Genomic DNA, 26463 nt, shown 5'->3' with positions numbered 1-26463 from the left:
TGTTTGTGCAAAGCAATATGGACAAGCTAGTACAGAATGGTCCACTGCTCCAGGTGTACACAACAAAATCATCAATCATTAACATAAAAAACCTTTGGAGGGCCCCTATCTCCAGGTGTTCATCATGATTCTAGGTTCCCTTGGAGACATGTGAGGCATGAGCAATCACAAATACTGTGTTACTCTTTCCCACCCTTCCCATTTTCCAGGTTTTTACGATAGAGGGGCAGCAACTTAGACTGATTCCCAAGTTCAATACCCCCAGGGAAAGACTCTCATTGGTCCATCCTGGGTCAGGTGCTCACATCTGGGCCAATCAACAAGCAATAATATATGTGTGTGGCTCTGTGTGTGAGTGTACCAATCTTTGGATAATTAAAATGAAAGTTGCCTGTAGTAGGTTTGGTTCTCCAGGCAACTGACTCTGAGATGGAGTTTACAGCTATTGCAGGATGTTTATTAAGAAGTGCTCATAGTGGGTTACCTCCACCACACAGTCGGGTGTCCAACTCTTGGTTTCCTCTGGGGTGGTGGAATCTAGCCCCTGTGTGGGGCTCCCCTGACAGGACAGAGTGCTTGAGACTCTCTCTTTCTCCTTCTGTCCCTCCACCCATGCTCTCTCTCTAAAGATAAATAAATAAATCTTTTTTAAAAAAAGAAGTGCTCTTAGCAATGAATCAAGGAAAAGAAATAAAAGGCATCCAAAATGGAAAGGAAGAAATGAAATTGTCTTTGTTTGCAAATAATATGATCTTATATACAGAAAATCATAAAGATTCCCCAAAAAACTGCTAGAAGTAATCAACAGATTCTAGTAAAGTTGCAGGATACAAAATCAACACATGGAAAATAGTTGGGTTTCCTTTTTTTTTTTTTTTTTTTAGTTGGGTTTCTATACACTAACAACAAAGCATCTGAAAAAGAAATAATCCCATTCACAATAGCATCAAAAACAATAAAATGCTTGGTAATAAATTTAAGCAAGGAGGTGAAAAATCTGTATACTGAAAACTGTAAGACTTTGATGAAAGAAATTTAAGAAGATTCAAATAGATGTAAAGATATTTTGTGCTCACGAATTAGAAATATTAATATATTGTTAGAGTGTCCACACTAGCCAAAGCTATCTACAGATTCAATACAATCCCTAAAAAAATTCTAATGGCATTTTTCACAGAAATAGAACAAACAATCCTAACATTTGTGTGGAACCACAAAAGACCCCAAACAGCCAAAGCAATTCTGAGAGAGAACAAAGTTGGAGGCATCACATTTCCTGATTTCAAACTATAGTATAAAGTTATTGTAATCGGGGATCCCTGGGTGGCGCAGCGGTTTGGCGCCTGCCTTTGGCCCAGGGCGCGATCCTGGAGACCCGGGATCGAATCCCGCGTCGGGCTCCCGGTGCATGGAGCCTGCTTCTCCCTCTGCCTGTGTCTCTGCCTCTCTCTCTCTCTCTCTCTCTGTGACTATCATAAATAAATAAAAATTAAAAAAAAAAAAAAGCAAAAAAAAAATCGACACAATGACCAATGGAACAGAATCAAGAGCCCAGAAATAAACTTTCACAATAATATTTGACACGGGAGCCAGAAATGCTTATTGGGGAAAGGGTAGTCCCTTCAGTCAATGGTGTGGGGAAAACTGGATAACCATAAGCAGAAGAATTAAATTGGAGCCCTATCTTACACCACTCACAAAAATAAACATGAAATTGATTATAGACTTACACATAAGACCTGAAAGTGTAAAATTTCTAGAGCAAAACATAGGAAAAAAGCTTCTTGACATTGGTCTTGGCAGTGCTTTCCTGGGCATGATACAACACAGCACAACAGCACAACAACGATATAAAAAATAGACAAGTGGGGACCACATCAAATTCAAAAGCTTCTGCACAGCAAAAGAAACAATCAACAAAATGTAAAGTCAATCTATAGGATGAGAGAAAATATTTCTGAATCATATCTCTGACAAGGGGCTAATATCCAAAATATATAAGGACTTCCTACAACTTAATAGCAAAAAATATATATATTTTTAAGATTTTTAAATTTTATTTATGAGAGACACAGAGAGATAGAGAGGCAGAGACATAGGCAGAGGGAGAAGCAGGCTCCATGTCGGGAGCCCGATGCGGGACTTGATCCCTAGACTCCAGGAACATGCCCTGAGGCGAAGGTAGACGCTCAACAACTGAGCCACCCAGGCGTCCCAATAGCAAAATATATTTTAAAAAAAATAGTTCAATTAAAAATGGGCAAAGAACCTGAATAAACATTTTTTGAAGAAAATCATAAATGGCCAACAGATACAGGAGAAGGTGCTTGACAGCACTAATCATCAGGGAAATGTAAATCAAAACCACAATGAAATATCACCTCATACCTGTTAGAGTAACCATAATCAAAAAGATAAGAGATAACAAGAGTCAGTGAGGGTGTGGGGAAAAGGGAACCCTGTGCGCCGTTGGTGGGAATATAAGTTGGTGGAACACAGTGTGGGGGTTCCTTAAAACTTAAAAAAAATTGCCATATGAACCAGCTAAGTGAAATAAGTCAGACAGAGAAAGACAAATAAGTATGATGTCACTTATATGTGGAATATAAAAAAGCTGAGCTCTGGGAAACAGAGTAGAGTGGTGGTTACCAGGGGCTGGAGGTGGGGGAAATGAGGAGATACTGGCCAAAGGGTACAAACTTCCAGTTATAACATTAACAGGTTCTGGGGACCTCATGTATGGCATGGTGACTATAGCTAATAATACTTTGTTATATACTTGAAAGTTGCTAAGACAATAAATCTTAAATGTTTTTAGCCTTAAAAATGGTAATTATGTGATGAGGTGGAGATGTTAGCTATATGGTGGTAACCATTTTTGCAATATATAAATGTATCAGGCACCTGGCTGGCTCAGTTAGTAGAGAATGTGACTCTTGATCTCAGGGTTGTGAGTTCAAGCCCCATGTTGGGTGTAGAGATTATTTAAAAATAAAATCTTAAAAAAATAAATGTATCAAATCAACACATCGTACACCTTAAATTTATACAATGTTATATGTCAATTATATCTCAATAACCCTGGAAATAATGCTCTTGGAATCAACACCTGTGGGTATTGGGAGGGGAAGAAAGCAGGATTGGTTAGAGGAAGAAGTCAAGTTTCAAAGCAGGCTTGATGACAGACTTGGCTGACCCTATAAGGAGCACTGCAGTTAGAACAGTCCTATAGAATTATCCAAAGGTAAGTGGAAATGGGCAAACCTTTATACCCTGGCAATTATCAGTCATAGGATGTGGGCTGCCCTAGTGATTCTATGTAGCTGAGGTGGGCCACAGAGGGTGGACATCTAAGGACTGTCTGCTGATCATACTCTTGAAGTTGGACAATAAGAGATAAGATCTGGGTAATGCATTATAGCATTCACCATGATGTCCACTTGGCAGGATAAGCAAAACTAAATAAATTCTAGGATATTTAAAACATAATGTCATATTGTACTTCAGAAAGGTTGTATTGATTATATTAAATTTAGGCCTGGAAGTAAAAACTCTTATGACTCAATTTTCAAAAGAGAACCCAATAGAAAATGAGCAAAGGATTTGGATAGGCATTTCACCAAAGAGGATGTACAGATGGCTAATAAACACATGAAATGATGTTCAACATCATTATTCTGAGAGAAATGCAAATCAAAACCACAATGAGATGCCATTTCACACCCACTAGAATGGCCAGGATCAAAATGATAGTAAGAAATACTGGCAAGACCATGGAGAGATGGGAACCCTTATATATGGCTGGCAGGTATGACAAAATGATATGAAAACTTTGGAAAATAATTTGGCAGTTTCTTAAATAGTGAAACATCAATTTACCATGCTCAGCAATTCCACTCTTAGGTATCTACACATAAGAAATGAAAGCATATGTCCTCACAAGGACTTGTATGCAGATATGCATAACAGCATTATTCTTTATAGCCAAAAGGTGAAAACAATCCAAAAATCCACCCACTGTTGAATAGATAAACAAATTGTGGTATTCAGTGGAATATTATTTTGCTATAAGAAAGCAGTAAAGTACTGACACATGCTACAACATGCATGAATCGTGAAAACATCATCCTAAGAGAAAGAGGCCAGACTCAAGAGAACACATGCCATATGATTCTATTTATATGAAAAGTCTGGGAAAGGTAAATCTAGAAAGTCAGTGGTTGCCTGGGGCTAGGATAACACAAATATTCTAAAACTGTACTGTGATGATGGCTGCACAACTCAGTAAATTCACTACAAATCACTGAATTGCACATTTAAAAATGAGTGAATTTTATGAGAGTAAATTATGCCCCAAGAAAATTGTTTCAAAAATTTCAAGCTGGGATGCCTGGGTGGCTCAGCGGTTGAGCACTTGTCTTTGGCTCAGGGCGTGATCCTGGGGTCCTGGGATCAAGTCCCACATCAGGTTCCCTGTGGGAAGCCTGCTTCTCCTTCTGCCTGTGTCTCTGCCTCTCTCTCTCTGTGTCTTTCATGAATAAATAAAAATAAAATCTTTTAAAAAGAATTCAGGCTGGTCCTAGAATATTGAACAAATAAAATCCAACAGAACTAAGGTCAAAGGGAAATCTAAAATTCATTTAAAAGATAAACAGGTAATTCAACCAAGTTCTACTGGAAAAGCATGTTAGACGTTTCTAACTCAGAACACTTTCTGGGTACAGGAGAGGCACAAACAGTAGATCATTTTCTCTCTCTTAGGGCAACAAAGTAGAATCTAGAATTATTCAGTGTCAGTAGATAAAAATGGCAATCAATTTTTTACAAAACAAGTTCAGTGGGTAATATGCAGAAAAGATGATATCAGTGTTTACTTTCATCCTCCATTTAATAAATCTTATGTGAAGAATTAATTTACTGTTACCACCACAATGCATCATCATGGAGAGTGAGAATTGCTAGGTGAGCCCAGTCACCTTCAGATCTGTGAGCAAAATACAGCATTTGTTTTAGGTTGCCATTTCTGGGTGGTTTGTTACACACTGATAACCTGAACGTGCTGTAAGCCCTTCCATTAGAGGAGCCCCCAGGGAGATCAGCATCTTTTCTCTACCAATTCCTCCATTTCTCTGTGGCTTTCCCAGCCTCCTAGTTACCTAGGTTTGAAACCACAGGTCATTCTGTGCATACTTTCCTTCACTCCCTCTCCCACCCTGGGACTGGTCAATTGCCAAGTCTTGTCAGTTCCATATGCTTGCCTCCCTTTCATCCCCTCCAGGCTAACTGTAATTACCCTTTCCCTCTTGCCTGGATGATCACAGTAGTCTTCTAAGTTCTCACTCTGCCTCCAAGCTTCCTCATTCCAATCCTCTGGCCTCTAAATCTTTAGTGGTTCTCATAGCCTAAATATTAGCTTAGCATTCAAGGTCTTCAACTGGCCCTTACCATCCTGTGATGATTAAATGTTATGTGTCAACTTGACTGGGTCATGGGGTGCAAATATATTTGCTCAAACATTATTCTGAGTTTTTCTGTGAGGGTATTTATTTTTATTTTTATTTTTAAAATTTTTTTATTTATGATAGTCACAGAGAGAGAGAGAGAGAGAGAGAGAGAGAGAGAGAGAGGTAGAGACACAGGCAGAGGGAGAAGGAGGCTCCATGCACCGGGAGCCCGACGCGGGATTCGATCCCGGGTCTCCAGGATCGCGCCCTGGGCCAAAGGCAGGCGCCAAACCGCTGCGCCACCCCTGTGAGGGTATTTTTGAATGGGATTAATATTTATGTTGGTGGACTTTGAGTAAAATAGATTGCCCTCTGTAATGTGGGTGGGCCTCACCCAATCATCTGAAGGCCTGAATAGAACAAAAAGACCAGCCTTCCTGGAGCAAGAGGATTCTCTAGCAGACTGCCTTTGCACTTGATCTGCAACATTGATCTTCCTGGCTCTACAGTAAGGCAGACTTCAGATTAGAACTGCACCATTGGCACTCCTGGGTCTCCAGCATGCCAGCTCACCCTGCAGGTTTTGGACTTGCCAGCCTCCTTAGTCATATGAGTGAACTCCTGTATATATATATATATATATATATATATATATATATATAAATCTTATTGGTTCTATTTGTCTGGAGAACCCTAATACACTTCCTAACTTTGTGTTCTACTGAGCCCCCCTGCATACCTGACCTTCCATTCAAGCTGAACTGCCCATTACTCCCTCTATTTGCTCTAAGTGTTTTGTCTTCATGCCTGGCTTACATTGCTCTGCCTCTGCTCCTGCCCCAATCTTCGGTGGTCACTAAAAAAAAGTCACCTTTGCCAGGTCTTTCCTGATCTCCTCTGGACCCCTCTAGCACTTCAGCTGTAATCTTATGTAATATAATACCTCATATTATGGATTTTCTAAGAGAACATGCTTTATCTTCTTGATTATATGGTGAGCAGCTTAAGGAATAAATGTATTCCTTTTCATATATGCAACTATCTACTTTATATTTCTTAGATAATAAGGTAATATGTCCAAATCTGAACTCATGACTCTTCTCTAGTAAACCTGATCTTGCCTCTGTTTCAATGGAAGGCATTATCACAGCTCAGGTGCTCCAGGGAACAGACTTTGAGACTATGATTTACAGACAGGAAATTTATTGGGAAGTTCTTTGGAAATCAGTGCCTTTGGGGAGTGACAGAAGTAGGATTGGGTAGAAGGAAAAGTTGAGTTTGGATGTGGTCATAGCAAAGTCCACAGTGGATTCCATAGGGAGCTCTGGAGCAAGGATAAACCTATTGTGATGCCATGAGTTGGAGTGAGTGGGCTGGGTCGCCCCCCCCCCCACCACCACAGACCAATAATTGGATGAGGAGCTTACATTCTCACAAGGGGTACAGGTAACCTCAAAATACAGTAAGCAGTAATAATAAAATAATAAAATAATGCAGTAAGCAAAAATATAATAAGTCATTTCTAGAGTATTTTAGAAGGTGATACTAGAAAAAGGAGGGTAAAAAGGATCAGGAGTAGAGGTGTGTGGACTCCAATTTATAATTGGGTGGTTAGGATAGACCTCACTGATTGGGTGATATATATTTTTTTAAGATTCTGTTTATTTATTTGACAGAGAGAACGCACAAGCAGGGGAAGCAAGAAGAAGAGGGAGAAGCAGACTCCCCACTGAGCAAGGAGTCCAATGCAGGCTCGATTCCAGAACCCTGGGATCATGACCTGAACCGAAAGCAGCCGCTTAACTGACAAAGCCACTCAAGTGCCCTGCTATACCTCAATTTTAAAAAGTTCATTCAGAAAAGTGGGGTTCTCAGTGTGAAGAAGTCTCAGGAGTATTCATTCTCACCTTTATTGTTATATAATTTTCCTTTTATGTGTGTCTATAAGTGATGTATGATAATAAACAAATACCTAAATAAGCCCAAAAGAATCCTTTCAATAAATATGAAATTAAAAGTCTAAGTGCTCAAAAGCACAGAGTGTCCATTTATATTCAAATTCAGAGAGACCGGGGATCCCTGGGTGGCTCAGCGGTTTAGCATCTGCCTTTGGCCCAGGGCACGATCCTGGAGTCCCGGGATTGAGTCCCATGTCGGGCTCCCAGCATGGAGCCTGCTTCTCCCTCTGCCTGTGTCTCTGCCTCTCTCTCTCTCTCTCTCTCTCTCATGAATAAATAAATAAAATATTAAAAAAAAACACAGAGAGACCATACACGATCACTCATTTCCCAATAAGACAGAAAAATGCCCAACCAACTCATAAGAATCCATCCCAGAGAGTACAATGCTGAAGCTTCATCCATGGGGTCTTAAAAACCCTGTCCAGAGAGGTGTTGGCAGGTGAATGGCTGAGCCTGTAAAGGCTGACCAAGGTTGCTGACGAGTACTTGGTGAAGGTCAGTAGTCTAGTTACCTTGCCAGCTCCTAACATAGTTCATTTCTAGGTTTCAGGCTTCTGGCTCCACTATGGAAGAGCTTCTGTTGTGACTTCAAGGTAATGTTCAGTTTGACCTTGTCTCATGCCCCCACCCATGCTCCACTCACAGGATCTGGGGCAGCCTGCTGCTCCAACCAGGACCAACCTCTGAACTCTCTGCCATGTTCTGTCTTTCCTCAGGTGTACCAGAATAGTTACCTTAGCAACTCTCAAAAACAGCTAAAGTGCTGACCATATTTCACAAACTTGTGGCTCAGCATGTAAAGTCACTGTTAGGTCAGGATCTGATAAGAGTTTTATCTCAAAGTCTTACTCAAAGATAGTGTACTGGATATGGAATTCAATTCTAGTTGGCCTCCATGACCAGATTGTAGAGATTTAAGCTTGATTGTGGCAATTTAAGCTTGATCAGCTATTCTTTTGTATATTTTTAAAATCAAGAATAATGTTCATTTAGTTTCACATAAACACTGGGGCTCTTTCCTGCATTTTAATCGAATTCTCAGAACTGTCATTAGGCCTTAAATTGAATTCACAAATATAATGTTTAGAGAATTTTTTTCTCATTGAGATTTAGTATATTATTTGTTCCTGATCTATGTGATTTCCAAGTATCTAAAATGCATAAATTATTTATGGTCCAGATGGTGATCTTATACTCTGCCTCTGAAAATGTTTTGTGCTTTTGCTTCATGAATAGATGTTCAATTACAAAATTCAGGTTGGTCTTTAGGTACTAGTGTAATAGTCCAAGGCATTTTTTTTTCATTACAAATAAACACTCCAGTTTCAAGCAATCTTTTTTCCCTTGAACTTTCACGGTTTAGAATTAGAACTTATTCTTCTCTGGGAGCTACCAAGTTAAGGAAGGGAAAAGGGAGAAAAATCCTTTTTTCCTTTTGCTAGAGGAGGGAACTGTTTTTCTTGGCAAAATTAAAAATTTCAAAGTTTTAAAATGAGAGGCTTTGAATAGACTGCTAATTGTTACCCAAAATACTTTTTTTTGTGTGTGTGGTAATAGATACTCTGAACTTAAGAAGGTAAAATAGCTTCCCAGTATAGAGACTACATTACCCAGCTTCCATTATAGTCATATGGTCATATGTATGGTCATATGACTACATTCTGGCTAACCATACAAGAACAGAACTTACATGAGCAAGTTGTGGGTCATGTCCTTAAAAAGGCAGTTTGCTGCCCCCCTTCCTACTTCTTGGGGGCTGGAAAAGGTATGTGCTAATGAGCCATCTTGGACAATATGGACAAAGCTCCAACCAAGCATGGCAGTTCCTTAAGACAGAAGAGCCTGAGAACCACCATAGTGTCGCAGAGCAGCCCCAGACTACATATGCTCAGATGTTAATATGAGAGAGAAATGAACTGCTTTCTATCATGTAAGACATCATTATTTTGGCTCTCTGAGACCACAGCTAAAACTATATTCTAGGGCAGCCCTGGTGGCTTAGCGGTTTAGCGCTGCCTTCAGCCCAGGGTGTGATCCTGGAGACCTGGGATCGAGTCCCACATCGGGCTCCCAGCATGGAGCCTGCTTCTCCCTCTGCCTGTTTCTCTCTCTCTCTCTCTCTCTCTCTCTCTCTCTGTGTGTGTGTCTCTAATAAATAAAATATCTTTGGGCAGCCCCGGTGGCGCAGCGGTTTAGTGCCACCTGCAGCCCGGGGTGTGATCCTGGAGACCCGGGATCGAGTCCCACATCAGGCTTCCTGTATGGAGCCTGCTTTCCCCTCTGCCTATGTCTCTGCCTCTCTCTCTCTCTGTGTCTCTCAAGAATAAATAAATAAAATCTTTAAAAAAAATCTTAAAAAACTATATTCTAATGAAAATCACTGATACTTAAACAGAATTATAGAAAAATTTCATTAAGAGCCTAGAAAAATGACCAGTAAAAGTTCCCATTGTCCATTTGCAGTTGATGGTTGGAAAAAGCATTGATGAATTTTTCTTGATATATGGTCATAGACATTTTTTGACTAAATGCTTGAAGAAAAGTCCTTTCAAGTCTGAGGCTAAAGGTCTTTTTTGCCTCCTAAGACTGTATCAGGGACTGATTCAGCACTTAGAAGTAAATCAGGAAGTTTACTTAAATACATCACCATGGGTCTCAAAATCACCAGAAAGGATTTCAAACATCAGTAAGGGTCTCAAAGAAGTTAGGAAGGGTCTCATTTTCTTTCTTTTTAAAAAAATTTTTTAAAGATTTATTTATTTATTCATTCAGAGAGAGCAAGAGAGAGGCAGAGACACAGGCAGAGAGAGAAGCAGGCTCCATGCAGGGAGCCCAATGCGGGACTTGATCCCGGGACTCCAGGATCACACCCCGGGCTGCAGGTGGCGCTAAACCGCTGAGCCACCGGGGCTGCCCAGGAAGGGTCTCAATGTTATCAAAAAGAGTCTCAAACAAAACAAAAAGGGTCTCAAAGATGTCAAGAAAAGTCTCAGTGTCCTTATGTATATAAAGTTGGGTCTCAAATAGGTCAGGAAGACATTCATGTTAGCAAGAGGGTCAAGTAAGTCAGGAAGAATCTGAAATAGGTAGGAATGGCTCAAAAACATGTCAGGATGAGAAGTCAAAAAGAGTCTCAGAAAAAGAAGGAAGTGTTCTAAGCAGAACCATGACAGTTGGCAAGATCAAGTGCTTTATGAAAGGTAACAAAAAAGGAGCCAAGAAGAAAGTGATACAATTTCTAAGAAAGATTGGTATGCTGTGAAAGCACCAACTATGTTCAATTAATAATAAATATTGGAAAAACACTCATGACAAGAATTCAAGGAACCAAAATTGCATCTGATGGCCTCAAGAGTAAGTGCTTTTTTTTAAACCAATTTATTTATTTATTTTTAAAGATTTTATTTATCTATTCATGAGAGACACAGAGAGAAAGAAGCAGAGACACAGGCAGAGAGAGAAGCAGGCTCCATGCAGGGAGCCTGACATGGGACTTGATGCAGGGTCTCCAGGATCACGCCCTGGGCCAAAGGTGGCGCTAAACCTCTGGGCCACCAGGGCTGCTCAAGAGTAAGTGCTTTTGAAGTGAACCTTGCTGATCTGCAGAATGATAAAGTTGCATGTAGAAAATTAAAGCTAACTACTGAGGATATTCAGGGGGAAAACTGCCTGACTTACTTTCATGGCACAGATCTTATCTGTGACAAAATGTGCTCCATAGTAAAAAAAAATGGCAGCCCATGATTGAAGCTCATGTTACTGTCAAGACTACCAAAGGTTATTTGCTTCATCTACTCTGTGTTGGAGACTGTTCCAACAATCAAATTGGAACAGCTTTTATACCTAGCATCAATGTGTTTGACAAATCTAGAAGATAATGTAAATCATGACCCTGGAGGTGCAGACAAATGACTTAAAAAGCAGCAGCCAATAAATTGATTCCAGACAGTATTGGAAAAGATATAGAAAATGTTTGCCGATGTATTTATCCACTCCATGGCATCTTTGTTAGAAATGTAAAAATGATGAAGCCCAAGCCTGAATTGGGAAAACTCATGGAGTTTCATGGTGAAGGTAGCAGTCCTGAAAAAACTACTGGGAATGAGGCAGGTGCTAAAGTTGAACAAGCTGATGAATCTGAGCCACCAATCTGAAAATCTGTTTAAAATTCAGACTTGTAATGGTGACAAATAAAAAGTCTTGTGACAAAAAAGAGTGAATGATCTCAAAATGTGTGAAAAGGTGTCTCAGCCAGACCGGAAGACTCTCAAATAGTTAAGGAGGAGTCTTAAACATCTCAGGAAAGGTCTCAGGCAAGTCAGAAATTGTCTCAAATATGTCAGAAGAAGTCTCAAACAAGTCAGGAAAAAATCTCAAATACTTCTCGAAGAGTCTCAAATAAGTTAAGAAGGGTACTAAATAATAAGGAAGTGTTTAAAACAGAAAGTAATAGTTTTGAATAGTCAGAAAAGGGTCAAGCACATTAGAAAAGATCTCAAGCAAGATATGAAAGATTTCAAATATATCATGAAGGGCCCCAAATAATCTGGAAGAATCTCAGAAAATTATGAATCGTCTCAAATATATCAGGAAACCTCTCAAACAAGTTATAAAAGGTCTCAAACATGTTAGGAAGGGTCTCAAAGTCATCAGGAAGAGTTTTAGATATACCAGGAAGGGATTCATACAAGAAGGTTCTCAAATATGTCAATGAAGGTCTTAAGCAGTCAGTAAGAGATTCAAATACATGAGGAAGGGTCACAAACTCATAAGGAAATGTTTTAAAGACCTTTGAAAGGATATCACACTGACGGAAATTATCTTTAATATGTCATAAAAGGTCTCAAAGAAGTCACAGGGTGTAGCAAACAAGTCAGAAAGGACTGTGCACATGGTAGAAGGTGACTTAACATCACTAGGATATCTCAATCAGGAATAGTCCCAAATAAGTCAGAAAGTGGCTCAAACAGGTCATCAAGTCAAATATGTTAGAGTCTCAACCATGTCAGAAAGAGTTTTAAGCAAATAAATTGTTTCAAATGCAACAAGAAGAGTCTCCAATAGAGTAGAAAGGGTCTCAAAGTCACCAGGATTGATTTCAAGGAGCAGTAAAGAGTCTTTTGAAACAAGTCAGTAAGAGTTTCAACAAGCCAGGTAGGAACCCAAAAAAAAGGAAGAGTCTCAAATACATCATGGAAAGTCTAAAATATGTCAGGTATCTCAAACATGTCATAAAATGTATCACACAAGTCTCAAAGATGAGAGGAAGGCTCTCAAAGTTATCAGGAAGTCTCACATACATTAAAGAGAGCTTTATTTATTTTTTAAAAGGTTTTATTTATTTATTCATCTCACACACACACACACACACACACACACACACACACACAGCAGGAGGGAGAGGGAGAAGCAGGCTCCACGCAGGGAGCCAGATGTGGGACTCCATCCTGGGATCTCAGGATCACGCCCCAAGCCGAAGGCAGATGCTCAACTGCTGAGCCACCCAGGGATCCCAAAGAAGGCTTTAAACACATCATGAAGTGTCTTAGATATGTCAAGAGGAGTCGAATATGTCAGGAAAGCTATCTAATACATCTGGAAGGGTCTTAGAAAGTCAAGAAGGGTATAAATGTTATGAGGAAGAATCTTACTTGGTCAGGACAAGTCTCAAACATTTCAGCAAGAATATTACACAGGTAAGAATGAGTGTCAAACAAATTAAGCAGGGTGTAAAATATGACAGAAAGGGTCTCAACGTCAACCAGAAGAGTCTCAAATGGTCAGGAAGGGTCTCAAAGAATCAGAAAGAAACATTAATATTTCAGGAAGTGTCTCAACCAAGCAGGGAACATCACATATAGTCAGGAAAAGACTTTAACATGTCAGGAAGAGTCTTACACAAGTTAGGAACTTTCTCAATCACTTAAGGAGGAATAAAACAAACCCAGAAAGATATCACTCAAGTTAGGAAGAGTCTCAAACAGAAAACAAGATTCTTATTTATGGCTAGAAGGATCTGAACATGTGAAGAAGAGTCTTAGAGAAGTTGGGAAATGTCTCAAGCAAGTCAGAAAGATCTGAAATACATTACGAAGAGTCTGAAGCAAATCATGAAAGGTTCTAAACATGTCAGAAAGCGCCCCCCCGTTTTACTCTTTATTTTAAAAACAGCTTCATTGAGATATAATACACATATCATACAATCCACCTATTTAAAGTATATAATTCGATGGTTTTTAGTATATCCACATATGTGTATAACCATCCCAGTCAACTTTCATTGCTTCAAAAAGAAATTTTATTTCCTTTTGCTATCATTTATTTCCTATTCCCTGCCCCCTGCCCCAGCCCTAAGCAACCACTAATTTAATTTCTGTCTCTATAGATTTTCTTATTCTGGACTTTAATGGGACTTGAACCATATAATAGGTGGTCTTTTTTGATTGGCCTCTTTGATTTAGCATTATGTTTTCAAGATTCATCCATGTTGTAGCATTCAGCTCTACTTCATTCTTTTTCAGTGGCCAAATAATATTCCATTGTATGGATATATCACACTTGTTTATCCATTTATCAATGATGGACACTTGGGTTTGTTTCTACTTTTTGGCTATTATGAATAATAATAAACAACATTCATGTATAGGTTTTTGTTTTTACTTCTCTTGACTATACACACAGAAATGGAATTGTTGGGTCATATGGTAACTCTGTGTTTAATCGTTTGAGGAAATGCCAGACCGTTTTCTGAAAAAGCTGCACCATTTTACAGTCCTACCAGCAGTGTATGAGGGTTCCAATTTTTCTACATCCTTGCCAGCATTTGTTATTGGATTGATTTTAGCCATGCTAGTGGGTGAGAAGTGTATCTCATTGTGGTTTTGATCAGCCAGTCTTATACACATCAGGAAGGGTCTTTTTTTTTTTTTTTTTTAGGAAGGGTCTTAAGTGAGCAATGGGCTCAAGGAGTCAGGAAAAGTCTCAAACATGTAAGAAAAGGATGGGTCTCACACACAGAGAGTCTCTAATATGTCAGAAAAGGTCTCAAAAGTCAGGAAGGATTAAAAACATGTCAAAAGTCATGCCAAATATATCAGAAATTGTTCATTGCAAGTGTAGGAGATAAAATTGATCTTTGTATATTGATCTTGCATTTTGCAACCTTGATAAATTAATTAGTTCTTATATATATATAATATCCTAATATATATATATATATATTAGTGTACTCCTTGGGATTGTCCATATTTAAGATCATGTCATCTGTGAAAAGAGATAGTTTTTTTTTTTTTTTTTAATTTTTATTTATTTATGATAGTCACACACAGAGAGAGAGAGAAGCAGAGACATAGGCAGAGGGAGAAGCAGGCTCCATGCACTGGGAGCCCGACGTGGGACTCGATCCCGGGTCTCCAGGATCGTGCCCTGGGCCAAAGGCAGGCGCTAAACCGCTGCGCCACCCAGGGATCCCCTTTTTTTTTTTTTTTTTTTTTTGAAAAGAGATAGTTTTATTTCTTCCTTTCCAATCTGGATGGCTCTTACTTCCTCTTCTTGCCTAATTGCCCCTGCTAGAACTTTTAGTACAATGTTGAATAGAAGTGGCAAGAGCAAATACACTTGTCCTGTTCCTGACCTTAAGAAGAAACCATCTAGTCTTTCACTGTTCTGTGTAAAGTAAGCTGTGGGTTTTGCTTGGACGTCTTTTATCAGGTTGAGGAAGTTCCCCTGTATTCTTAATTTGTTAAGTGTTACCATTGTGAAAGACTATTGGATTTTGTTAAATGCTTTTTCTGTGTCTATTTAGATGATCTTGAGGTTTTTATTTCTGATTCTATTGATATGGTGTATTAATATGACTTATTTTCAGATGTTAAACCAACTTTGCATTTCTGTGATAAGCCCCACTTGGTCATGGTGCATGAGAGTTTTAGATTCAGGTTGCTAGTAATTTGTTGATTTTTCGGGGGGGGGGTGTGTGGTCTATATTCATAAGGGATATTGATGTATAGTCTTCTTGTGATATCTTTGTCTTGTTTTTGTATAAGAATAATATTGGTCTCATAGAATGAGCTGGGAAGTGTTCCCTCCTCTTCTAGTTTTTGGAAGAGTTGATGAAGAATTGGTATTAATTATTCTTTAAATGTTTGAGGGGATCCCTGGATGGCTCAGCGGTTTAGCACCTGCCTTCGGCCCAGGGTGTGATCCTGGAGTCCTGGGATCGAGTCCCACATCGGGCTTCCTGCATGGAGCCTGCTTCTCCCTCTGCCTATGTCTCTGCCCCTCTCTCTCTGTCTCTCTCACGAATAAATAAATAAATAAAACCTTTAAAAAAATAAATGTTTGATAAGATTCACCAGTGAAACAATTTAGGCCAAGGCTTCTCTTCATAGATAGTTTTTTTGATTACTAATTCATATCTTTACTTGTTATAGGTCTACTAATATTTTCCACTTCTTGAGTTAGTTTTGATAGTTTGTGTCCTTCTAAAAGTTTGCCCATTTCGAATATAAAAAATAGTGAAAGGGATTAAAGGGAAAGGAGAGAAAATGAGTGGGAAATATCAGAGAGGGTGACAGAACATGAGAGACTCCTAACTCTGGGAAATGAACAAGGGGTAGTGGAAGGGGAGGTGAGCAGAGGGATGGGGTGACTGGGTGATGGGCACTGAGAAGGGCACTTGATGGGATAAGCACTAGGTGTTATACTATATGTTGGCAAATCGAACTCCGATAAAAAAATATACAAAAAAAATTAAAATGCAAAGAAAAAATATAAAAGGAAATAGCCAAAAAAAAAGCCCATTTCATCGAAGTTATCTAATTTGCTGGCATACAGTTGTTCATAGCATTCCTTTATAATCCTTTTTATTTCTGTAAGACTGACAGTAATATTTTTCATTTGTTTTTTTCAAAAAAATTTTTTAAGTAGGCTCCATGCCCAGCCCAGCATGGGCCTTGAACTTACAACCCTGAGATCAAGAGTTGCATACTCTACCAACTGAGCCAGCCATGCACCCCCATTTCTTTTATTTTTTTATTTTTTATTTTTTTATTTATTTATGATAGTCAGAGAGAGAGAGAGGCAGAGACATAGGCAGAGGGAGAAGCAGGCTCCATGCACTGGGAGCCCGACATGGGATTCGATCCCGGGTCTCCAGGATCGCGCCCTGGGCCAAAGGCAGGCGCCAAACCTCTGCGCCACCCAGGGATCCCCCCCATTTCTGATTTTAATAATTTGGGTCTTTCTATTTCTTGGTCAATGGAGCTAAAGGTTTGTCAATTTCCTTGATGTCATCAAGAACCAAACTTTGATTTTCTTGATTTTCTATATTGCTTTTCTATTTTCTATTTCATTAAATTATGCTCTAAGCTTTATTATTTCTGCTTGCTTTAGGTTTAGTTTGTTTTTATTTATAGTGTCCTAAGGTTGAAATTTATGTTATTGACTGATTTGAAGTCATTCTTTTATAATATCGGCATTTTATAACTATTTACTGCCCTCAGTACTCTGCTTTAGCTGTATCTCTAAAGTTTTGGTATATTGTACTTTCATTTTCATTCATCTCAAAGTATTTTCTAGTTTCCTTTCTGATTTATTCTTTGATACATTGGTTATTTAGGAGTGTGTTGTTTAATTCCCTCTTATTTGTGAGTTTTCCAAATTTCTTTCAGTTATTGATTTCCAATAACATTCTATTGTGATTACAGAACACCCTTTCTTTTATTTCAATACTTTTAAGTTGATGGAAATTTGTTTTATAGCCTAACATATGGTTTAATTTGAGGAACGTTTTATGTGCACTTGTTTTTTTTTTTTTTTAAGATTTTTATTTATCCATTCACGAGAGACACAGAGAAAGAGGCAGAGACACAGGCAGAGAGAGTCTTGTGCACTTGTGAAGACTTTATATTCTGCTATTATTGTGTGAAGTATTCTATGGGTATCTGTTTCATCTAGTTGGTTTATTGTGCTGTTCAAGTCTTCTATTTCTTTATCATCTGCTAGTTAGATCTTCTGCCTAATAGTTCTATCCACTATTTATTTATTAAATATTCTATTTACTTATTTATTTGAGAGAGAGCAGGGGCAGGGCAGAGGGAGAGGGAGAAGCAGACTCCTCACTGAGCAGGGAGCCTGAGGCAGGGCTGGATCCCAGGATCCTGAGATCATGACTTGAGCAGAAGTCAGATGCTTAGCCAACTGAGCCACCCAGGTGCCCCTGTTATATCCATTATTTAATGGGACATATTGAAGTCTTCAACTATTATTGTTGATTTGAATATTTCCCCCTTAATGTTTGTCAATTTTTGCTTCATGTATTTTGGGTTGTTAGGTGCATATATGTTTATAATTGTTATATGTTCCAGATGTATTAACCGTTTAGCATTATAAAATATACATTTTGGGGGCACCTAGGTGGCTCAGTTGGTTAGGCATCTGCTTTTGGTTCAGGTCATGAAGGCAGGCACTAAACCGCTGAGCCAACCAGGGATCCCCCACCCATTTACTTTTAATCTATATGTGTCTTTGCATTTTTTTTTGTTTTTTGTTTTTTTGTGTGTGTCTTTGCATTTAAAGTGGGTTTATTTTTAATTTTTTTTAAAAAAGTATTATTATTTTTAACTACACCCAATGTGGGGCTCAATCTCACAACCTTGGGGTCAAGAGTCTCGTGCTCTACCAACTGAGCCAGCCAGGCACCTCTTAAGTGGGTTTGTTTTCTTTCTTTTTATTTTCTTTTAAAGATTTTATTTATTTATTCATGAGAGACACAGAAAGAGAGGCAGAGACACAGGCAGAGGAAGAAGCAGGCTCCATGCCAGGAGTCTGATGTGAGACTCGATCTGGGGACTCCGGAATCATGCCCTGAGCCGAAGGCAGAGGCTGAACTGCAGAGCCACCCAGGCGTCCCTAAAGTGGGTTTCTTATAGACAACATATAGTTGGGTCTTGTTTTTTTTTTTTTTTTAATTTTTTTTTATTTATTTATGATAGTCACAGAGAGAGAGAGAGGCAGAGACACAGGCAGAGGGAGAAGCAGGCTCCATGCACCGGGAGCCTGATGTGGGATTCGATCCCGGGTCTCCAGGATCGCGCCCTGGGCCAAAGGCAGGCGCTAAACCGCTGCGCCACCCAGGGATCCCCTGGGTCTTGGTTTTGATCCACTCTGACAATCTCTGTCCTTTAATGCATGTAGACCACTGACATTTAAAGTGATTATTGATATAGTTGGACAAATATTTTCTACATTTGTTACTATTTTCTATTGCCTTTTTCTTTTTTTTTTTTAAAAACGATTTTATTTATTTATCCATGAAAGACACACAGAGAGATAGAGATGCAGATACATAGGCAGAGGGAGAAGCAGACTCCATGCAGGAAGCCTGATGCAGGACTCGATTCCGGGACTCCAGGATCACACCCTGAGCCAAAGGCAGATGCCCAACTGCTGAGCCACCCAGGTGTCCCAATTGCCTTTTTCTTTATTCCTATTTTTGTCTTTCACTACCTTATGCCTGTGATTTTAATTGAGCACTTTGTATAATTCCATTTTCTCTCCTTTCGTAGCATATTGGTCATACTTTTTTAAAAAAACTTTTCTTGGGACGCCTGGGTGGCTCAGCGGTTTAGCGCCTGCCATAGGCCCAGGGCGTGATCCCAGAGTCCCTGGGATCAAGTCCCACATCGGGCTCCCTGCACGGAGCCTGCTTCTCCCTCTGCCTGTGTCTCTGCCTCTCTCTCTCTCTCTCTCTCTGTCTCTCATGAATAAATAAATAAAATCTTAAAAAAAAAAAACAACTTTTGTTTTTAGTGATTGCCCTAGAGTTTGCAATATACATTTACAGCTAACTCAAATCCACTTTCAAATAACACTATACTGCTGCACAGCATGAGTACCTTGTAATAAAATAATCTCAATTCCTTTCTGCCATCCTTTGTATCATTGCTATCATTCATTTCACTTACATGTAAGCTTATATAAGCATATATCTATATATATATATGATATATATATAAGCATACAAAATGAAGTATGTTATTGATATTATTTTGAAGAAACTGTTGTTATATCGAGAATAAGAGGGATCCCTGGGTGGCTCAGCGGTTTGGTGACTGCCTTCGGTCCAGGGCGTGATCCTGGAGACCCGGGATCGAGTCCCACATCGGGCTCCCTGCATGGAGCCTGCTTCTCCCTCTGCCTATGTCTCTGCCTCTCTCTCTCTCTCTCTCTCTCTGTATCTCTCATGAATAAATAAAATCTTTAAAAAATAAGAAAAAATTTTTATTTTACCTTCACTTATTTCTTTGTTGACATTTTTCTTTCCTTTATGTAGATTGAGTTTCTGACCTATATTATTTTTCTTCTGTTCAAAGAACTTCTTTTAACATTTCTTGCAAGACAGGTTTACTGGCAACAATGCCAGTAATGCCATTGATTCTCTCAATTTCTGTTTATCTGAGAAAGTATTTCTCCTTCACTTTTGTAGGATAATTTTGTAGTGTACATAATTCTAGGCTGGTGGTTTTTTTCCTCTCAATACTTTAAATACTTCACTTCTTGCTTGTATGGTTCTGAGGAATAGTCAGATCTAATTTTTATCTTTGTTCCTTCATAGGTAAGGTTTGTTTATTTTATGCCTGGCTTCTTTCAGGTTTTCTCTTTATTTTTGATTTTATGTAGTTTGAAAATGATATGTCTAGGTGTAAGGTTTTTTTTTTTTTTTTTTTTTTTTTTTTTTTTTTTTTTGCATTTATCATGCTTCACATTCTCTGAGCTTGTTGTATCTGTGGTTTGGTGTCTGACATTAATTTGGGGGATATTCTCAGCCATTGTTTCAAATATTTCTTCTGTTCTTTTCTCTCTTCTCTCTCTCTCTTTTTAGAGATTTATTTATTTATTTATTCATGAGAGGCACAGAGAGAGAGAGGCAGAGACACAGGCAGAGGGAGAAGCAGGCTCCATGCAGGGAGCCTGACGTGGGGCTCGATCCTGGGTCTCCAGGATCAGGCCCTGGGCTGAAGGTGGTGCCAAACCGCTGAGCCACCCAGGCTGCCCTCTCTCTTCTCTTTATGGCATTCTCTCTCTCTCTCTTTCTCTTTTTTAAAGGTTTTATTTATTTATTCATGAGAGATACACAGAGAGAGGCAGAGACATAAGTAGAGGGAAAAGCAGGCTCCCTCTGGGGAGCCTGGTGTGGAACTTGATCTCAGGATCCCAGGATCATGACCTAAGCCAATGGCAGATGCTTAACCACTGAGCAACTCAGGTGCCCCTCTTTATGGCATTCTCATTATGCCTATGCCACACTTTCTGTAGTTGTCCCACAGTCCTTGGATATTCTTTTCTGTTTTTTTTTTTCAGTCTTTGTTCACTTTGCTTTATAGTTTTTAAGGATTCTATTGATATATCCTCTAGTTCAGGTATTCTTTCCTCAGCCATGTCGAGTCTACTAATAAGCCCAAAGAAGGCATTCTTCAGTCTGCCTCAGTGGTGCAGTGGTTTAGTGCTACCTACAGCCTGGGGTGTGATCCTGGGGACTGGGGATTGAGTCCCATGCTGGGCTCCCTGAGTGGAGCCTGCTTCTCCCTGTGCCTGTGTTTCTGCCTTTCTCTCTCTCTGTGTCTCTCATGAATAAATAAATAAAATAATAAAAAAAGGCATTCTTCATTTCTGGGACACTGTTTTTGTTTTGTTTTTGTTTTTAATTCACTAGTGCTTCTTTCTTTTTTTCTTCCCTTAGGATTCCCATCTCTGTGCTTTCATTGCTCATCTGTTCTTTCATGTTGTCTACTTTATCCATTAGAGCCCACATCATTTAATCATAGTTGTTTAAATTCCTGGTCTCAGGGCAGCCTGGGTGGCTCAGCAGTTTATTGCTGCCTTTAGCCCAGGGTGTGATCCTGGAAACCCAGGATCGATTCCCACGTCAGGCTCCCTGCGTGGAGCGTGCTTCTCCCTCTCCTTATGTCTCTGCCTCTCTCTCTGCTTCTGTGTCTCTCATGAATAAATAAATAAAATCTTAAAAAAAAATTCCTGGTCTCATAATTCCAATATCCCTGTCATGTCTGGTTCTAATGCTTATTCTGTCACTTCAAATTGTGGTTTTTACCTTTTGGTATGCCTTGTAATTTTTTCTTAATACAGCTGTACTGTACTGTACTTTTTCTTAATATGATGTACTAAGTAAAAGAAACTGCTGTAAATAGGCCTTACTAATGTGGTGGTAATTTGTGGGGAGAGAGGAAGCATTGTATAATCCTATGATTAGATCTCAGTCTTTTTTTTTTTTTTAAAGATTTTATTAATTGGGATCCCTGGGTGGCGCAGCAGTTTGGCACCTGCCTTTGGCCCAGGGCACGATCCTGGAGACCCAGGATCGAATCCCACATTGGGCTTCCGGTGCATGGAGCCTGCTTCTCCCTCTGCCTGTGTCTCTGCCTCTCTCTCTGTGTCTCATGAATGAATAAATAAAATCTTAAGGAAAAAAAAAAAGTACAGAGTGTGGGGACACCTGGGTGGCTCAGCGGTTGTGGGTCTGCTTTCTGGCTCAAGGCATGATCCTGGAGTCCCCGGATCAGAGTCCCACTTCAGGCTCCCTGCATGGAGCCTGCTTCTCCCTCTGCTTTTATCTCTGCCTCTCTCTCTCTCTCTCTCTCTCTCTCTCTCTGGTCTCTCATGAATAAATAAATAAATAAATAAATAAATAAATAAATAAATAAATAAATAAATAAAATCTTTGGGAAAAAAAAAAAAGTAGAGAATGTCGTAGTGTATTTCAAGATGCTTCCTCTTTCTTTCCCTTAAATCGAAGGACCAGGGAATTTTTCTCCAATATTTACTGTGGGAAACTAGTTGGTCTCTTAGAAGTAAAACACAGTATTGTGGTGATCTGCTTATGTCTGGACCCCCAAAGCTTCTAGCTTTCAGTTGGTTAGGGTTCCTATAACAAAAATACCACAGACTCAGTGGCTTAAACAACAAACATTTGTTTCTCACAGTCATGGAAGGTGAGGGGCCCAAGATCAAGGTGGTGGCAGATTTAGTGACGGCCTGCTTCCTGGTTCATAGACAGCTGTCTTATGATTATCTCCTCACATTGCCAAAGGGGTGGTGGAGTTCTCTGGGGTCTTTTTTATAAGGGCAATAATCCCATTCTTGAAGGCTCAAACCTCATGACCTAATCATCTCCCAAATGCCCCACCTCTAAATGCGATCACATTGGGGATTAGATTTCAACATATGAATTTTGGGAGAGGACACAAACATTCAGTCTATTACAATCATCCTATCGTTTCCTTCTTTAAGCATAATTTTCTTTAGTTCTTTGAATATATTTATAATGACTACTTTGAAGTTTTTTCTGTTAAATCTGACATTTGGTTGCTCTCACAGGCAGTTTCTGTTGCCTGTATTTGTATTCTGTTTTCCTGTATTTGAATGATATTTTCTTATTTCTTTGCTTGTCTTGTAATTTTTTGTTGAAAATTGGGCATTTTATATAATACATTGTAGCAACCCTGATACCAGTCCTCGCTGCCCCCCCCCCCCAGCTTGTTATTGTTGTTTATTTGCTTAGTGACTGGCTGGATTATTTTAGCGAAGTCAATTTCCTCTACAATGTGAAGGCTTTGATATTGCTCCTCAGTGGGCAAAGTCTTGGTCACAAGCCGTCAGCCTGGGATGAAAGTGGTTTTAGTAGGGCCCTCTTTGTCTCTTTCCCTGGTCACACCCAGCTGTTAACTTCCCTAATTGTTGGATGATTGCTTTATTGCTTTCAATAATACCTTTGGGGCATAAATTACTCCATAGACTCAATCTAAATTCAGTCTCCTTAGTAGGGATAGGGTTTGAGATCAATGTGTGAGGTTTTTTTTCTGACCTTAAGAGGACTATTCTAGCTGTCACTTTCCCTGGTTCTCCCTATTAAACAAGCTGGCCTATGGTTTAGCTTATATTTCTAATGAAACTACCAGTCTCCTAATTGCTTTCCACCAAAACCTCCATTGTTTTTAGAGCTTTCTTAGGCTTGAATTTACCCACACTAATGCTTCAAATAAAGTTAGTTCCTTTGGGAAGAACTTCAGAGCTCTCAGAGCCTGCCTATCCCTCAGGGAAAAATTTCTGAGTCATGGCTCCAGAGCTGGGGGCAGGGACAGTAACATAGTTTCTGAGTGATAAGCCTACTTTAGGGGTTGGGCACTGAGCGGGGTGGTAGCCTCTTCCCCTGCATGAAACTTCTGCTATGAACAAGCTGGGGCAAGACTGATCAGGGCCCCAGTATTCTCAGTGTATGACACCTGAAGCAAATCTTTTACCCAAAAAGTGGGTACTATGTGGAATACAGGAGCCCTCAACCTCTCAACTATGCTCACCTGTAACTTAGCCTCTGTAACAGGTAGCTACAGGATTGAATGTAAATACTGAAGTTCTGCTCCTCCAAAGATAACTCACAAATATGTGGAAATTAAGCAACACACAGCTGAAAAACCAATAGATCAAAGAAAAAAATCAAAAGGGAGATTTTAAAAAAATCTTGAAACCAACAAACATGAAAGTACAACAAACCACAGCTTACGGAATGAAGCAAATGAAGTTCTAAGAGGAAAGTTTATTGCAATAAACACCCTGGTCACATTAAGGAAGAAGAACAATCTCAAATAATCAACCTCATTTTACATCTTAAGGAACTCGAAAAAGAAGAGCAAAGTAGCCCAAAGTTAGCAGAAGGAAGGAAATAAAAAAGATCAGAGCAGAAATAAGTGAAATAGAGACACACATACAAAAACCAATAGAAGGGATGCCTGGGTGGCTCAGCAGTTGGGTGTCTGCCTTTGGCTCAGGGTGTGATCCTGGGGTCCGGGATCGGGTCCCGCGTTGGGCTCCCTGCATGGAGCCTGCTTCTCCCTCTGTCTGTGTCTCTGCCTCTCTCTCTCTCTCTCTCTCTCTGTGTGTGTCTCTCATGGATAAATAAATAAAATCTTTTTTTAAAAAAACTGTTGAAAATGCAAAACTAAGAACTGTTGTTTTGAAGAGACAAATTTGACAAACCTTTAACTACACTAACCAAAAAGAAAACTCAAATAAATTAAATCAGAAATTTAAGAGAAGACATTACAACTGATTCCAAAGAAATGCAATGGATCATAAGAGACTATTTTTTTGTATATTTTTTATTGGAGTTCGATTTGCCAACATATAGCATAACACCCAGTGTTCATCCCCTCAGTGCCCGTCACCCAGTCACCCCATCTGCTTGCCCATGTTCCCTTCCACTACCCCTTGTTCCTTTCCCAGAGCATAAGAGACTATTTTGAACAATTATATGCCCCCAAATTAGATAACCTATAAGAAGTGAACAAAGTCCTAGAAACATAACCTATCAAGACTGTATCATGAAGAAAGAGAAAATATGGATAGACCAGTAATGAGTAAGATTGAATCAGTAATGAAAAACCTCCTAACAAAGAAAAGCCCAGGACCAGGTAGTTTTACTGGTGAATTCTACCAAATTTATAAAGAATAATGAATGCCGATCCTTCTCAAACTCTTCCAAAAAATTAATGAGGAGAGAACATTTCCAAACTCATTTTATGAAGCCAGCATTACCTTAATACAAAAGCCAGATAAGGATCCTACAAAAAAAGAAAACTGTAAGTAAATATTCCTGATGAATATAAATGAAAATTCTCAACAAAATACTAGCAAACTGAATTCAGCAGCACATTTGAAAGATAACACACCATGATCAAGTGGGATTTATTCCTGGGATAGAAGGATGACTTAATATATGCAAATCAATTAATGTGATACACCACATTAGCAAAAATGAATGATAGAAATCACAGAGATACCTCAATACATGCATGAAAAGCATTTGAAAAAAACTTTACATCCTTTCATGCTAAAAATTTTCAACAAATTACACATACAAGGAATGTACATCAACATAATTAAGAACATGCATGACAAACCCATAGTTAACATACTTAATGGTGAAAGGTTGAAAGCTTTCCCTTTAAGATCAAGAACAAGATAAGGGTGTCTACTTTTGGTACTCCTATTCAACAGAGTACTTGAATAGGAGTTCTAGCCAGAACAATATGGAGAAAAAAAAAAAAGAAAATAAAAAGCATCCAAATTGGAAATGAAGAGGTAAACTTGTCTTTGTAGATGACATCTTATATAGAGAAAATCCCGAAGACCACCAAAGAACTGCTAGAACTAACAAACATATTCAGCAAAGTTGCAGGATATAAAATCAACATAAATAATCAGCTGTGTTTCTCTATGCTGATAATGAAATATCTTAAAAAGAAATAAAGAAAACAACTCCATTTACAGCAGCACTAAAGGTAATACAATAGTTAGGAATAAATTTAACCAAGGAGGTGAAAGACCTGTAAAATGAAAATTTTAAGACTTTGATGAAAGAAATTTAGAAACACAAATAAGTGGAAATATACTCTCTGTTCATGAATTGGAAGACTTAATATCGTTAAAATGTCCATAACAATTTATAGATTCAGTGCAATCCACAGATTCAGAGCAATCTCTATTAAAATTACAATAGCATTTTTTTTGCAGAAGTAGAAAAAACAATTCTAAAATTCATACAGAACCAAAATAGACTCCAAATAGCCAAAGCAATCTTGAGATAAAAGAGCAAAGCTGGAGGTACACTTGATTTCAAAATATATTACAAAGCTATAGTAATCAAAATAGTATCATATTAGTATCAAAATAGACACACAGACTGATAGAACAGAATTAAGAGCCCAGAAATAAAATCAATCATATACAACTATTATTTGACAAGGAAGCCAATAATACTCAATGTGGAGTACCTGAGGTCCCTCAAAAAATTAAAAACAGAATGACCATATGATCTAACAATACGACTTATGGTATATATCCAAAGGAAATGAAATCAGGATCTTAAAGAGATATCTGCACTTCCATAAGTAGCATTATTAACAATATATGCTGTAGCATTCACTGTAGCATTATTAACAATAGCCAACACATGGAAACAATCTAAGCACCTACTGACAGACAAA

The 26463-nt window shown here is 38.9% G+C and overlaps 1 protein-coding gene and 1 pseudogene across 1 annotated transcript in view; one reads left to right on the top strand and one right to left on the bottom strand.

The window, feature by feature from the left end:
• USP9X (ubiquitin specific peptidase 9 X-linked) overlaps window positions 1-26463 on the bottom strand; it is a 487376-nt gene that overhangs the window by 240882 nt on the left and 220031 nt on the right. The window lies entirely within an intron of this gene.
• Window positions 10572-11571, top strand: LOC121482856 (annotated as a pseudogene).

This window comes from Vulpes lagopus, chromosome X (genome assembly GCF_018345385.1).
Source record: "Vulpes lagopus strain Blue_001 chromosome X, ASM1834538v1, whole genome shotgun sequence".
In the NCBI taxonomy this organism is placed as follows: Eukaryota; Metazoa; Chordata; class Mammalia; order Carnivora; family Canidae; genus Vulpes; species Vulpes lagopus.
Note: the sequence above shows the minus strand (reverse complement) of the source record. Positions and strands in the feature narration are given on the sequence as shown.